We start from the raw sequence: 16,102 nt of genomic DNA on the forward strand, positions 1-16,102 counted from the left end.
TCGCTATTGTTGAAAAGAAAAATACTCGAGCCGAAAGTGAAACTCACATAGAAATGATGGGTTATCTTAAACATCACCGCAAATACCCTGGAGCGTTAACGCTTGTTAAAAAGCAGTTTCCAGACGTGGAATCAGACAAAGACCTCAATCCTTACGCGATTATCGCGGCTATTGTAGCGATATCACAAACTCTCGAGGATATAAGCAGAATATTAAAAATGCTAACGCTTCTTCCTGTCATCTTAATAACCTATTGGAATGCTTCTGTTACTTGGCGTGCATTTTTTCGACTTTCAAACCATTACTCTCCCGACTTAGTGACTTTTTACCAACTCTACGGTAACACACAAAGCCGACCATGTAGGCCCTACGTCGGCAGTGCTACTAGGGAATGGTGGAAGCCCAGCATGTTAAGATAATAGTAATTCTGTATTTAGAGGATCTCAAACCTTTTAGCCCAGAAGAGCTTATTTTTGGAATCATTCAAGATATCGCTATTGTTGAAAAGAAAAATACTCGAGCCGAAAGTGAAACTCACATAGAAATGATGGGTTATCTTAAAAATAACCGCAAATACCCTGGAGCGTTAACGTTTGTTAAAAAGCAGTTTCCAGAGGTGGAATCAGACAATGACCTCGTTCCTTACGCGACTATCGCGGCTATTGTAGCGATATCACAAACTCTCGAGGATATAAGCAGAATATTAAAAATGCTAACGCTTCTTCCTGTCATCTTAATGACCTATTGGAATGCTTCTATTTCTTGGCGTGCATTTTTTCGACTTTCAAACCATTACTCTCCTGACCTAGTGACTTTTTACCAACTCTTCGGTAACACACAAAGCCGACCATGTAGGCCCTACGTCGGCAGTGCTACTAGGGAATGGTGGAAGCCCAGCATGTTAAAATAATAGTAATTCTGTACTTAGAGGATCTCAAACTTTTTAGCCCAGAAGAGCTTATTTTTGGAATCATTCAAGATATCGCTATTGTTGAAAAGAAAAATACTCGAGTCGAAAGTGAAACTCACATAGAAATGATGGGTTATCTTAAAAATAACCGGAAATACCCTGGAGCGTTAACGCTTGTTAAAAAGCAGTTTCCAGAGGTGGAATCAGACAATGACCTCAATCCTTACGCGATTATCACGGCTATTGTAGCGATATCACAAACTCTCGAGGATATAAGCAGAATATTAAAAATGCTAACGCTTCTTCCTGTCATCTTAATGACCTATTGGAATGCTTCTATTTCTTGGCGTGCATTTTTTCGACTTTCAAACCATTACTCTCCTGACCTAGTGACTTTTTACCAACTCTTCGGTAACACACAAAGCCGACCATGTAGGCCCTACGTCGGCAGTGCTACTAGGGAATGGTGGAAGCCCAGCATGTTAAAATAATAGTAATTCTGTACTTAGAGGATCTCAAACTTTTTAGCCCAGAAGAGCTTATTTTTGGAATCATTCAAGATATCGCTATTGTTGAAAAGAAAAATACTCGAGTCGAAAGTGAAACTCACATAGAAATGATGGGTTATCTTAAAAATAACCGGAAATACCCTGGAGCGTTAACGCTTGTTAAAAAGCAGTTTCCAGAGGTGGAATCAGACAATGACCTCAATCTTTACGCGATTATCGCGGCTATTGTAGCGATATCACAAACTCTCGAGGATATAAGCAGAATATTAAAAATGCTAACGCTTCTTCCTGTCATCTTAATGACCTATTGGAATGCTATTACTTGGCGTGCATTTTTTCGACTTTCAAACCATTACTCTCCTGACGTAGTGACTTTTTACCAACTCTTCGGTAACACACAAAGCCGACCATGTAGGCCCTACGTCGGCATTGCTACTAGGGAATGGTGGAAGCCCAGCATGTTAAAATAATAGTAATTCTGTATCTAGAGGATCTCAAACCTTTTAGCCCAGAAGAGCTTATTTTTGGAATCATTCAAGATATCGCTATTGTTGAAAAAAAAATACTCGAGCCGAAAGTGAATCTCACATAGAAGTGATGGGTTATCTTAAAAATAACCGCAAATACCCTGGAGCGTTAACGCTTGTTAAAAAGCAGTTTCCAGAGGTGGAATCAGACAATGACCTCAATCTTTACGCGATTATCGCGGCTATTGTAGCGATATCACAAACTCTCGAGGATATAAGCAGAATATTAAAAATGCTAACGCTTCTTCCTGTCATCTTAATGACCTATTGGAATGCTTCTATTACTTGGCGTGCATTTTTTCGACTTTCAAACCATTACTCTCCTGACTTAGTGACTTTTTACCAACTCTACGGTAACACACAAAGCCGACCATATAGGCCCTACGTCGGCAGTGCTACTAGGGAATGGTGGAAGCCCAGCATGTTAAAATAATAGTAATTCTTTATCTAGAGGATCTCAAACCTTTAAGCCCAGAAGAGCTTATTTTTGGAATCATTCAAGATATCGCTATTGTTGAAAAGAAAAATACTCGAGCCGAAAGTGAAACTCACATAGAAGTGATGGGTTATCTTAAAAATAACCGCAAATACCCTGGAGCGTTAACGCTTGTTAAAAAGCAGTTTCCAGAGGTGGAATCAGACAATGACCTCAATCCTTACGCGATTATCGCGGCTATTGTAGCGATATCACAAACTATCGAGGATATAAGCAGAATATTAAAAATGCTAACGCTTCTTCCTGTCATCTTAATGACCTATTGGAATGCTTCTATTTCTTGGCGTGCATTTTTTCGACTTTCAAACCATTACTCTCCTGACCTAGTGACTTTTTACCAACTCTTCGGTAACACACAAAGCCGACCATGTAGGCCCTACGTCGGCAGTGCTACTAGGGAATGGTGGAAGCCCAGCATGTTAAAATAATAGTAATTCTGTACTTAAAGGATCTCAAACTTTTTAGCCCAGAAGAGCTTATTTTTGGAATCATTCAAGATATCGCTATTGTTGAAAAGAAAAATACTCGAGTCGAAAGTGAAACTCACATAGAAATGATGGGTTATCTTAAAAATAACCGGAAATACCCTGGAGCGTTAACGCTTGTTAAAAAGCAGTTTCCAGAGGTGGAATCAGACAATGACCTCAATCTTTACGCGATTATCGCGGCTATTGTAGCGATATCACAAACTCTCGAGGATATAAGCAGAATATTAAAAATGCTAACGCTTCTTCCTGTCATCTTAATGACCTATTGGAATGCTTCTATTACTTGGCGTGCATTTTTTCGACTTTCAAACCATTACTCTCCTGACCTAGTGACTTTTTACCAACTCTTCGGTAACACACAAAGCCGACCATGTAGGCCCTACGTCGGCAGTGCTACTAGGGAATGGTGGAAGCCCAGCATGTTAAAATAATAGTAATTCTGTACTTAGAGGATCTCAAACTTTTTAGCCCAGAAGAGCTTATTTTTGGAATCATTCAAGATATCGCTATTGTTGAAAAGAAAAATACTCGAGTCGAAAGTGAAACTCACATAGAAATGATGGGTTATCTTAAAAATAACCGGAAATACCCTGGAGCGTTAACGCTTGTTAAAAAGCAGTTTCCAGAGGTGGAATCAGACAATGACCTCAATCCTTACGCGATTATCGCGGCTATTGTAGCGATATCACAAACTCTCGAGGATATAAGCAGAATATTAAAAATGCTAACGCTTCTTCCTGTCATCTTAATGACCTATTGGAATGCTTCTATTACTTGGCGTGCATTTTTTCGACTTTCAAACCATTACTCTCCTGACCTAGTGACTTTTTACCAACTCTTCGGTAACACACAAAGCCGACCATGTAGGCCCTACGTCGGCATTGCTACTAGAAAATGGTGGAAGCCCAGCATGTTAAAATAATAGTAATTCTGTATCTAGAGGATCTCAAACCTTTAAACCAAGAAGAGCTTATTTTTGGAATCATTCAAGATATCGCTATTGTTGAAAAGAAAAATACTCGAGCCGAAAGTGAATCTCACATAGAAGTGATGGGTTATCTTAAAAATAACCGCAAATACCCTGGAGCGTTAACGCTTGTTAAAAAGCAGTTTCCAGAGGTGGAATCAGACAATGACCTCAATCTTTACGCGATTATCGCGGCTATTGTAGCGATATCACAAACTCTCGAGGATATAAGCAGAATATTAAAAATGCTAACGCTTCTTCCTGTCATCTTAATGACCTATTGGAATGCTATTACTTGGCGTGCATTTTTTCGACTTTCAAACCATTACTCTCCTGACGTAGTGACTTTTTACCAACTCTTCGGTAACACACAAAGCCGACCATGTAGGCCCTACGTCGGCAGTGCTACTAGGGAATGGTGGAAGCCCAGCATGTTAAAATAATAGTAATTCTGTATTTAGAGGATCTCAAACTTTTTAGCCCAGAAGAGCTTATTTTTGGAATCATTCAAGATATCGCTATTGTTGAAAAGAAAAATACTCGAGTCGAAAGTGAAACTCACATAGAAATGATGGGTTATCTTAAAAATAACCGGAAATACCCTGGAGCGTTAACGCTTGTTAAAAAGCAGTTTCCAGAGGTGGAATCAGACAATGACCTCAATCCTTACGCGATTATCGCGGCTATTGTAGCGATATCACAAACTCTCGAGGATATAAGCAGAATATTAAAAATGCTAACGCTTCTTCCTGTCATCTTAATGACCTATTGGAATGCTTCTATTACTTGGCGTGCATTTTTTCGACTTTGAAACCATTACTCTCCTGACGTAGTGACTTTTTACCAACTCTTCGGTAACACACAAAGCCGACCATGTAGGCCCTACGTCGGCATTGCTACTAGAAAATGGTGGAAGCCCAGCATGTTAAAATAATAGTAATTCTGTATCTAGAGGATCTCAAACCTTTAAACCAAGAAGAGCTTATTTTTGGAATCATTCAAGATATCGCTATTGTTGAAAAGAAAAATACTCGAGCCGAAAGTGAATCTCACATAGAAGTGATGGGTTATCTTAAAAATAACCGCAAATACCCTGGAGCGTTAACGCTTGTTAAAAAGCAGTTTCCAGAGGTGGAATCAGACAATGACCTCAATCTTTACGCGATTATCGCGGCTATTGTAGCGATATCACAAACTCTCGAGGATATAAGCAGAATATTAAAAATGCTAACGCTTCTTCCTGTCATCTTAATGACCTATTGGAATGCTATTACTTGGCGTGCATTTTTTCGACTTTCAAACCATTACTCTCCTGACGTAGTGACTTTTTACCAACTCTTCGGTAACACACAAAGCCGACCATGTAGGCCCTACGTCGGCAGTGCTACTAGGGAATGGTGGAAGCCCAGCATGTTAAAATAATAGTAATTCTGTATCTAGAGGATCTCAAACCTTTTAGCCCAGAAGAGCTTATTTTTGGAATCATTCAAGATATCGCTATTGTTGAAAAGAAAAATACTCGAGCCGAAAGTGAAACTCACATAGAAATGATTGGTTATCTTAAACATCACCGCAAATACCCTGGAGCGTTAACGCTTGTTAAAAAGCAGTTTCGAGAGGTGGAATCAGACAATGACCTCAATCTTTACGCGATTATCGCGGCTATTGTAGCGATATCACAAACTCTCGAGGATATAAGCAGAATATTAAAAATGCTAACGCTTCTTCCTGTCATCTTAATGACCTATTGGAATGCTTCTATTACTTGGCGTGCATTTTTTCGACTTTCAAACCATTACTCTCCTGACCTAGTGACTTTTTACCAACTCTTCGGTAACACACAAAGCCGACCATGTAGGCCCTACGTCGGCAGTGCTACTAGGGAATGGTGGAAGCCCAGCATGTTAAAATAATAGTAATTCTGTATTTAGAGGATCTCAAACTTTTTAGCCCAGAAGAGCTTATTTTTGGAATCATTCAAGATATCGCTATTGTTGAAAAGAAAAATACTCGAGTTGAAAGTGAAACTCACATAGAAATGATGGGTTATCTTAAAAATAACCGGAAATACCCTGGAGCGTTAACGCTTGTTAAAAAGCAGTTTCCAGAGGTGGAATCAGACAATGACCTCAATCCTTACGCGATTATCGCGGCTATTGTAGCGATATCACAAACTCTCGAGGATATAAGCAGAATATTAAAAATGCTAACGCTTCTTCCTGTCATCTTAATGACCTATTGGAATGCTTCTATTACTTGGCGTGCATTTTTTCTACTTTCAAGACCTTACTCTCCCGACTTATTGACTTTTTACCAACTCTTCGGTAACACACAAAGCCGACCATGTAGGCCCTACGTCGGCAGTGCTACTAGGGAATGGTGGAAGCCCAGCATGTTAAAATAATAGTAATTAGGTATCTAGAGGATCTCAAACCTTTTAGCCCAGAAGAGCTTATTTTTGGAATCATTCAAGATATCGCTATTGTTGAAAAAAAATACTCGAGCCGAAAGTGAAACTCACATAGAAATGATTGGTTATCTTAAACATCACCGCAAATACCCTGGAGCGTTAACGCTTGTTAAAAAGCAGTTTCCAGAGGTGGAATCAGACAATGACCTCAATCTTTACGCGATTATCGCGGCTATTGTAGAGATATCACAAACTCTCGAGGATATAAGCAGAATATTAAAAATGCTAACGCTTCTTCCTGTCATCTTAATGACCTATTGGAATGCTTCTATTACTTGGCGTGCATTTTTTCGACTTTCAAACCATTACTCTCCTGACCTAGTGACTTTTTACCAACTCTTCGGTAACACACAAAGCCGACCATGTAGGCCCTACGTCGGCAGTGCTACTAGGGAATGGTGGAAGCCCAGCATGTTAAAATAATAGTAATTCTGTATTTAGAGGATCTCAAACCTTTTAGCCCAGAAGAGCTTATTTTTGGAATCATTCAAGATATCGCTATTTGAAAAGAAAAATACTCGAGCCGAAAGTGAAACTCACGTAGAAATGATTGGTTATCTTAAAAATCACCGCAAATACCCTGGAGCGTTAACGCTTGTTAAAAAGCAGTTTCCAGAGGTGGAATCAGACAATGACCTCAATCCTTACGCGATTATCGCGGCTATTGTAGCGATATCACAAACTCTCGAGGATATAAGCAGAATATTAAAAATACTAACGCTTCTTCCTGTCATCTTAATGACCTATTGGAATGCTTCTATTACTTGGCGTGCATTTTTTCGACTTTCAAACCATTACTCTCCTGACTTAGTGAATTTTTACCAACTCTTCGGTAACACACAAAGCCGACCATGTAGGCCCTACGTCGGCAGTGCTACTAGGGAATGGTGGAAGCCCAGCATGTTAAAATAATAGTATTTCTGTATTTAGAGGATCTCAAACGTTTTAGCCCAGAAGAGCTTATTTTTGGAATCATTTAAGATAGCGCTATTGTTGAAAAGAAAAATACTCGAGCCGAAAGTGAAACTCACATAGAAATGATTGGTTATCTTAAAAATAACCGGAAATACCCTGGAGCGTTAACGCTTGTTAAAAAGCAGTTTCCAGAGGTGGAATCAGACAATGACCTCAATCCTTACGCGATTATCGCGGCTATTGTAGCGATAACACAAACTCTCGAGGATATAAGCAGAATATTAAAAATGCTAACGCTTCTTCCTGTCATCTTAATGACCTATTGGAATGCTTCTATTACTTGGCGTGCATTTTTTCGACTTTCAAACCATTACTCTCCTGACCTAGTGACTTTTTACCAACTCTTCGGTAACACACAAAGCCGACCATGTAGGCCCTACGTCGGCAGTGCTACTAGGGAATGGTGGAAGCCCAGCATGTTAAAATAATAGTAATTCTGTATTTAAAGGATCTCAAACCTTTTAGCCCAGAAGAGCTTATTTTTGGAATCATTCAAGATATCGCTATTGTTGAAAAAAAATACTCGAGCCGAAAGTGAAACTCACATAGAAATGATTGGTTATCTTAAACATCACCGCAAATACCCTGGAGCGTTAACGCTGGTTAAAAAGCAGTTTCCAGAGGTGGAATCAGACAATGACCTCAATCCTTACGCGATTATCGCGGCTATTGTAGCGATATCAGAAACTCTCGAGGATATAAGCAGAATATTAAAAATGCTAACGCTTCTTCCTGTCATCTTAATGACCTATTGGAATGCTTCTATTACTTGGCGTGCATTTTTTCGACTTTCAAACCATTATTCTCCCGACTTATTATTGACTTTTTACCAACTCCTCGGTAACACACAAAGCCGACCATGTAGGCCCTACGTCGGCAGTGCTACTAGGGAATGGTGGAAGCCCAGCATGTTAAAATAATAGTAATTCTGTATTTAGAGGATCTCAAACCTTTTAGCCCAGAAGAGCTTATTTTTGGAATCATTCAAGATATCGCTATTGTTGAAAAAAAATACTCGAGCCGAAAGTGAAACTCACATAGAAATGATTGGTTATCTTAAAAATAACCGGAAATACCCTGGAGCGTTAACGCTTGTTAAAAAGCAGTTTCCAGAGGAGGAATCAGACAATGACCTCAATCCTTACGCGATTATCGCGGCTATTGTAGCGATATCACAAACTCTCGAGGATATAAGCAGAATATTAAAAATGCTAACGCTTCTTCCTGTCATCTTAATGACCTATTGGAATGCTTCTATTACTTGGCGTGCATTTTTTCGACTTTCAAACCATTACTCTCCCGACTTAGTGACTTTTTACCAACTCTTCGGTAACACACAAAGCCGACCATGTAGGCCCTACGTCGGCAGTGCTACTAGGGAATGGTGGAAGCCCAGCATGTTAAAATAATAGTAATTCTGTATTTAGAGGATCTCAAACTTTTTAGCCCAGAAGAGCTTATTTTTGGAATCATTCAAGATATCGCTATTTTTGAAAAGAAAAATACTCGAGCCGAAAGTGAAACTCACATAGAAGTGATGGGTTATCTTAAAAATAACCGCAAATACCCTGAAGCGTTAACGCTTGTTAAAAAGCAGTTTCCAGAGGTGGAATCAGACAATGACCTCAATCCCTACGCGATTATCGCGGCTATTGTAGCGATATCACAAACTCTCGAGGATATAAGCAGAATATTAAAAATGCTAACGCTTCTTCCTGTCATCTTAACGACCTATTGGAATGCTTCTATTACTTGGCGTGCATTTTTTCGACTTTCAAACCATTACTCTCCTGACTTAGTGACTTTTTACCAACTCTTCGGTAACACACAAAGCCGACCATGTAGGCCCTACGTCGGCAGTGCTACTAGGGAATGGTGGAAGCCCAGCATGTTAAAATAATAGTAATTAGGTATCTAGAGGATCTCAAACCTTTTAGCCCAGAAGAGCTTATTTTTGGAATCATTCAAGATATCGCTATTGTTGAAAAAAAAATACTCGAGCCGAAAGTGAAACTCACATAGAAATGATTGGTTATCTTAAACATCACCGCAAATACCCTGGAGCGTTAACGCTTGTTAAAAAGCAGTTTCCAGAGGTGGAATCAGACAATGACCTCAATCTTTACGCGATTATCGCGGCTATTGTAGAGATATCACAAACTCTCGAGGATATAAGCAGAATATTAAAAATGCTAACGCTTCTTCCTGTCATCTTAATGACCTATTGGAATGCTTCTATTACTTGGCGTGCATTTTTTCGACTTTCAAACCATTACTCTCCTGACTTAGTGACTTTTTACCAACTCTTCGGTAACACACAAAGCCGACCATGTAGGCCCTACGTCGGCAGTGCTACTAGGGAATGGTGGAAGCCCAGCATGTTAAAATAATAGTAATTAGGTATCTAGAGGATCTCAAACCTTTTAGCCCAGAAGAGCTTATTTTTGGAATCATTCAAGATATCGCTATTGTTGAAAAGAAAAATACTCGAGTCGAAAGTGAAACTCACATAGAAATGATGGGTTATCTTAAAAATAACCGGAAATACCCTGGAGCGTTAACGCTTGTTAAAAAGCAGTTTCCAGAGGTGGAATCAGACAATGACCTCAATCCCTACGCGATTATCGCGGCTATTGTAGCGATATCACAAACTCTCGAGGATATAAGCAGAATATTAAAAATGCTAACGCTTCTTCCTGTCATCTTAACGACCTATTGGAATGCTTCTATTACTTGGCGTGCATTTTTTCGACTTTCAAACCATTACTCTCCCGACTTATTAGTGACTTTTTACCAACTCCTCGGTAACACACAAAGCCGACCATGTAGGCCCTGCGTCGGCAGTGCTACAAGGGAATGGTGGAAGCCCAGCATGTTAAAATAATAGTAATTCTGTATCTAGAGGATCTCAAACCTTTTAGCCCAGAAGAGCTTATTTTTTGAATCATTCAAGATATCGCTATTTTTGAAAAGAAAAATACTCGAGCCGAAAGTGAAACTCACATAGAAATGATTGGTTATCTTAAACATCACCGCAAATACCCTGGAGCGTTAACGCTTGTTAAAAAGCAGTTTCCAGAGGTGGAATCAGACAATGACCTCAATCCTTACGCGATTATCGCGGCTATTGTAGCGATATCACAAACTCTCGAGGATATAAGCAGAATATTAAAAATGCTAACGCTTCTTCCTGTCATCTTAATGACCTATTGGAATGCTTCTATTACTTGGCGTGCATTTTTTCTACTTTCAAGACCTTACTCTCCCGACTTATTGACTTTTTACCAACTCTTCGGTAACACACAAAGCCAACCATGTAGGCCCTACGTCGGCAGTGCTACTAGGGAATGGTGGAAGCCCAGCATGTTAAAATAATAGTAATTCTGTATTTAGAGGATCTCAAACCTTTTAGCCCAGAAGAGCTTATTTTTGGAATCATTCAAGATATCGCTATTTGAAAAGAAAAATACTCGAGCCGAAAGTGAAACTCACGTAGAAATGATTGGTTATCTTAAAAATCACCGCAAATACCCTGGAGCGTTAACGCTTGTTAAAAAGCAGTTTCCAGAGGTGGAATCAGACAATGACCTCAATCCTTACGCGATTATCGCGGCTATTGTAGCGATATCACAAACTCTCGAGGATATAAGCAGAATATTAAAAATACTAACGCTTCTTCCTGTCATCTTAATGACCTATTGGAATGCTTCTATTACTTGGCGTGCATTTTTTCGACTTTCAAACCATTACTCTCCTGACTTAGTGAATTTTTACCAACTCTTCGGTAACACACAAAGCCGACCATGTAGGCCCTACGTCGGCAGTGCTACTAGGGAATGGTGGAAGCCCAGCATGTTAAAATAATAGTATTTCTGTATTTAGAGGATCTCAAACGTTTTAGCCCAGAAGAGCTTATTTTTGGAATCATTTAAGATAGCGCTATTGTTGAAAAGAAAAATACTCGAGCCGAAAGTGAAACTCACATAGAAATGATTGGTTATCTTAAAAATAACCGGAAATACCCTGGAGCGTTAACGCTTGTTAAAAAGCAGTTTCCAGAGGTGGAATCAGACAATGACCTCAATCCTTACGCGATTATCGCGGCTATTGTAGCGATAACACAAACTCTCGAGGATATAAGCAGAATATTAAAAATGCTAACGCTTCTTCCTGTCATCTTAATGACCTATTGGAATGCTTCTATTACTTGGCGTGCATTTTTTCGACTTTCAAACCATTACTCTCCCAACTTATTAGTGACTTTTTACCAACTCCTCGGTAACACACAAAGCCGACCATGTAGGCCCTACGTCGGCAGTGCTACTAGGGAATGGTGGAAGCCCAGCATGTAAAAATAATAGTAATTCTGTATCTAGAGGATCTCAAACCTTTTAGCCCAGAAGAGCTTATTTTTTGAATCATTCAAGATATCGCTATTTTTGAAAAGAAAAATACTCGAGCCGAAAGTGAAACTCACATAGAAATGATTGGTTATCTTAAACATCACCGCAAATACCCTGGAGCGTTAACGCTTGTTAAAAAGCAGTTTCCAGAGGTGGAATCAGACAATGACCTCAATCTTTACGCGATTATCGCGGCTATTGTACAGATATCACAAACTCTCGAGGATATAAGCAGAATATTAAAAATGCTAACGCTTCTTCCTGTCATCTTAATGACCTATTGGAATGCTTCTATTACTTGGCGTGCATTTTTTCGACTTTCAAACCATTACTCTCCTGACTTAGTGACTTTTTACCAACTCTTCGGTAACACACAAAGCCGACCATGTAGGCCCTACGTCGGCAGTGCTACTAGGGAATGGTGGAAGCCCAGCATGTTAAAATAATAGTAATTCTGTATCTAGAGGATCTCAAACCTTTTAGCCCAGAAGAGCTTATTTTTGGAATCATTCAAGATATCGCTATTGTTGAAAAGAAAAATACTCGAGCCGAAAGTGAAACTCACATAGAAATGATTGGTTATCTTAAACATCACCGCAAATACCCTGGAGCGTTAACGCTGGTTAAAAAGCAGTTTCCAGAGGTGGAATCAGACAATGACCTCAATCCTTACGCGATTATCGCGGCTATTGTAGCGATATCAGAAACTCTCGAGGATATAAGCAGAATATTAAAAATGCTAACGCTTCTTCCTGTCATCTTAATGACCTATTGGAATGCTTCTATTACTTGGCGTGCATTTTTTCGACTTTCAAACCATTATTCTCCCGACTTATTATTGACTTTTTACCAACTCCTCGGTAACACACAAAGCCGACCATGTAGGCCCTACGTCGGCAGTGCTACTAGGGAATGGTGGAAGCCCAGCATGTTAAAATAATAGTAATTCTGTATTTAGAGGATCTCAAACTTTTTAGCCCAGAAGAGCTTATTTTTGGAATCATTCAAGATATCGCTATTGTTGAAAAGAAAAATACTCGAGTTGAAAGTGAAACTCACATAGAAATGATGGGTTATCTTAAAAATAACCGGAAATACCCTGGAGCGTTAACGCTTGTTAAAAAGCAGTTTCCAGAGGTGGAATCAGACAATGACCTCAATCATTACGCGATAATCGCGGCAATTGTAGCGATATCACAAACTCTCGAGGATATAAGCAGAATATTAAAAATGCTAACGCTTCTTCCTGTCATCTTAATGACCTATTGGAATGCTTCTATTACTTGGCGTGCATTTTTTCGACTTTCAAGACCTTACTCTCCCGACTTATTGACTTTTTACCAACTCATCGGTAACACACAAAGACGACCATGTAGGCCCTACGTCGGCAGTGCTACTAGGGAATGGTGGAAGCCCAGCATGTTAAAATAATAGTAATTCTGTATCTAGAGAATCTCAAACCTTTTAGCCCAGAAGAGCTTATTTTTTGAATCATTCAAGATATCGCTATTTTTGAAAAGAAAAATACTCGAGCTGAAAGTGAAACTCACATAGAAATGATTGGTTATCTTAAACATCAACGCAAATACCCTGGAGCGTTAACGCTTGTTAAAAAGCAGTTTCCAGAGGTGGAATCAGACAATGACCTCAATCCTTACGCGATTATCGCGGCTATTGTAGCGATATCACAAACTCTCGAGGATATAAGCAGAATATTAAAAATGCTAACGCTTCTTCCTGTCATCTTAATGACCTATTGGAATGCTTCTATTACTTGGCGTGCATTTTTTCGACTTTCAAACCATTACTCTCCTGACTTAGTGACTTTTTACCAACTCTTCGGTAACACACAAAGCCGACCATGTAGGCCCTACGTCGGCAGTGCTACTAGGGAATGGTGGAAGCCCAGCATGTTAAAATAATAGTAATTAGGTATCTAGAGGATCTCAAACCTTTTAGCCCAGAAGAGCTTATTTTTGGAATCATTCAAGATATCGCTATTGTTGAAAAGAAAAATACTCGAGTCGAAAGTGAAACTCACATAGAAATGATGGGTTATCTTAAAAATAACCGGAAATACCCTGGAGCGTTAACGCTTGTTAAAAAGCAGTTTCCAGAGGTGGAATCAGACAATGACCTCAATCCCTACGCGATTATCGCGGCTATTGTAGCGATATCACAAACTCTCGAGGATATAAGCAGAATATTAAAAATGCTAACGCTTCTTCCTGTCATCTTAACGACCTATTGGAATGCTTCTATTACTTGGCGTGCATTTTTTCGACTTTCAAACCATTACTCTCCCGACTTATTAGTGACTTTTTACCAACTCCTCGGTAACACACAAAGCCGACCATGTAGGCCCTGCGTCGGCAGTGCTACAAGGGAATGGTGGAAGCCCAGCATGTTAAAATAATAGTAATTCTGTATCTAGAGGATCTCAAACCTTTTAGCCCAGAAGAGCTTATTTTTTGAATCATTCAAGATATCGCTATTTTTGAAAAGAAAAATACTCGAGCCGAAAGTGAAACTCACATAGAAATGATTGGTTATCTTAAACATCACCGCAAATACCCTGGAGCGTTAACGCTTGTTAAAAAGCAGTTTCCAGAGGTGGAATCAGACAATGACCTCAATCCTTACGCGATTATCGCGGCTATTGTAGCGATATCACAAACTCTCGAGGATATAAGCAGAATATTAAAAATGCTAACGCTTCTTCCTGTCATCTTAATGACCTATTGGAATGCTTCTATTACTTGGCGTGCATTTTTTCTACTTTCAAGACCTTACTCTCCCGACTTATTGACTTTTTACCAACTCTTCGGTAACACACAAAGCCAACCATGTAGGCCCTACGTCGGCAGTGCTACTAGGGAATGGTGGAAGCCCAGCATGTTAAAATAATAGTAATTCTGTATTTAGAGGATCTCAAACCTTTTAGCCCAGAAGAGCTTATTTTTGGAATCATTCAAGATATCGCTATTTGAAAAGAAAAATACTCGAGCCGAAAGTGAAACTCACGTAGAAATGATTGGTTATCTTAAAAATCACCGCAAATACCCTGGAGCGTTAACGCTTGTTAAAAAGCAGTTTCCAGAGGTGGAATCAGACAATGACCTCAATCCTTACGCGATTATCGCGGCTATTGTAGCGATATCACAAACTCTCGAGGATATAAGCAGAATATTAAAAATACTAACGCTTCTTCCTGTCATCTTAATGACCTATTGGAATGCTTCTATTACTTGGCGTGCATTTTTTCGACTTTCAAACCATTACTCTCCTGACTTAGTGAATTTTTACCAACTCTTCGGTAACACACAAAGCCGACCATGTAGGCCCTACGTCGGCAGTGCTACTAGGGAATGGTGGAAGCCCAGCATGTTAAAATAATAGTATTTCTGTATTTAGAGGATCTCAAACGTTTTAGCCCAGAAGAGCTTATTTTTGGAATCATTTAAGATAGCGCTATTGTTGAAAAGAAAAATACTCGAGCCGAAAGTGAAACTCACATAGAAATGATTGGTTATCTTAAAAATAACCGGAAATACCCTGGAGCGTTAACGCTTGTTAAAAAGCAGTTTCCAGAGGTGGAATCAGACAATGACCTCAATCCTTACGCGATTATCGCGGCTATTGTAGCGATAACACAAACTCTCGAGGATATAAGCAGAATATTAAAAATGCTAACGCTTCTTCCTGTCATCTTAATGACCTATTGGAATGCTTCTATTACTTGGCGTGCATTTTTTCGACTTTCAAACCATTACTCTCCCAACTTATTAGTGACTTTTTACCAACTCCTCGGTAACACACAAAGCCGACCATGTAGGCCCTACGTCGGCAGTGCTACTAGGGAATGGTGGAAGCCCAGCATGTAAAAATAATAGTAATTCTGTATCTAGAGGATCTCAAACCTTTTAGCCCAGAAGAGCTTATTTTTTGAATCATTCAAGATATCGCTATTTTTGAAAAGAAAAATACTCGAGCCGAAAGTGAAACTCACATAGAAATGATTGGTTATCTTAAACATCACCGCAAATACCCTGGAGCGTTAACGCTTGTTAAAAAGCAGTTTCCAGAGGTGGAATCAGACAATGACCTCAATCTTTACGCGATTATCGCGGCTATTGTAGAGATATCACAAACTCTCGAGGATATAAGCAGAATATTAAAAATGCTAACGCTTCTTCCTGTCATCTTAATGACCTATTGGAATGCTTCTATTACTTGGCGTGCATTTTTTCGACTTTCAAACCATTACTCTCCTGACTTAGTGACTTTTTACCAACTCTTCGGTAACACACAAAGCCGACCATGTAGGCCCTACGTCGGCAGTGCTACTAGGGAATGG

Source organism: Phalangium opilio, unplaced genomic scaffold (assembly GCF_054372755.1).
Source record: "Phalangium opilio isolate 3A_F unplaced genomic scaffold, DU_Popi_V2 ptg000077l_1, whole genome shotgun sequence".
In the NCBI taxonomy this organism is placed as follows: domain Eukaryota; kingdom Metazoa; phylum Arthropoda; class Arachnida; order Opiliones; family Phalangiidae; genus Phalangium; species Phalangium opilio.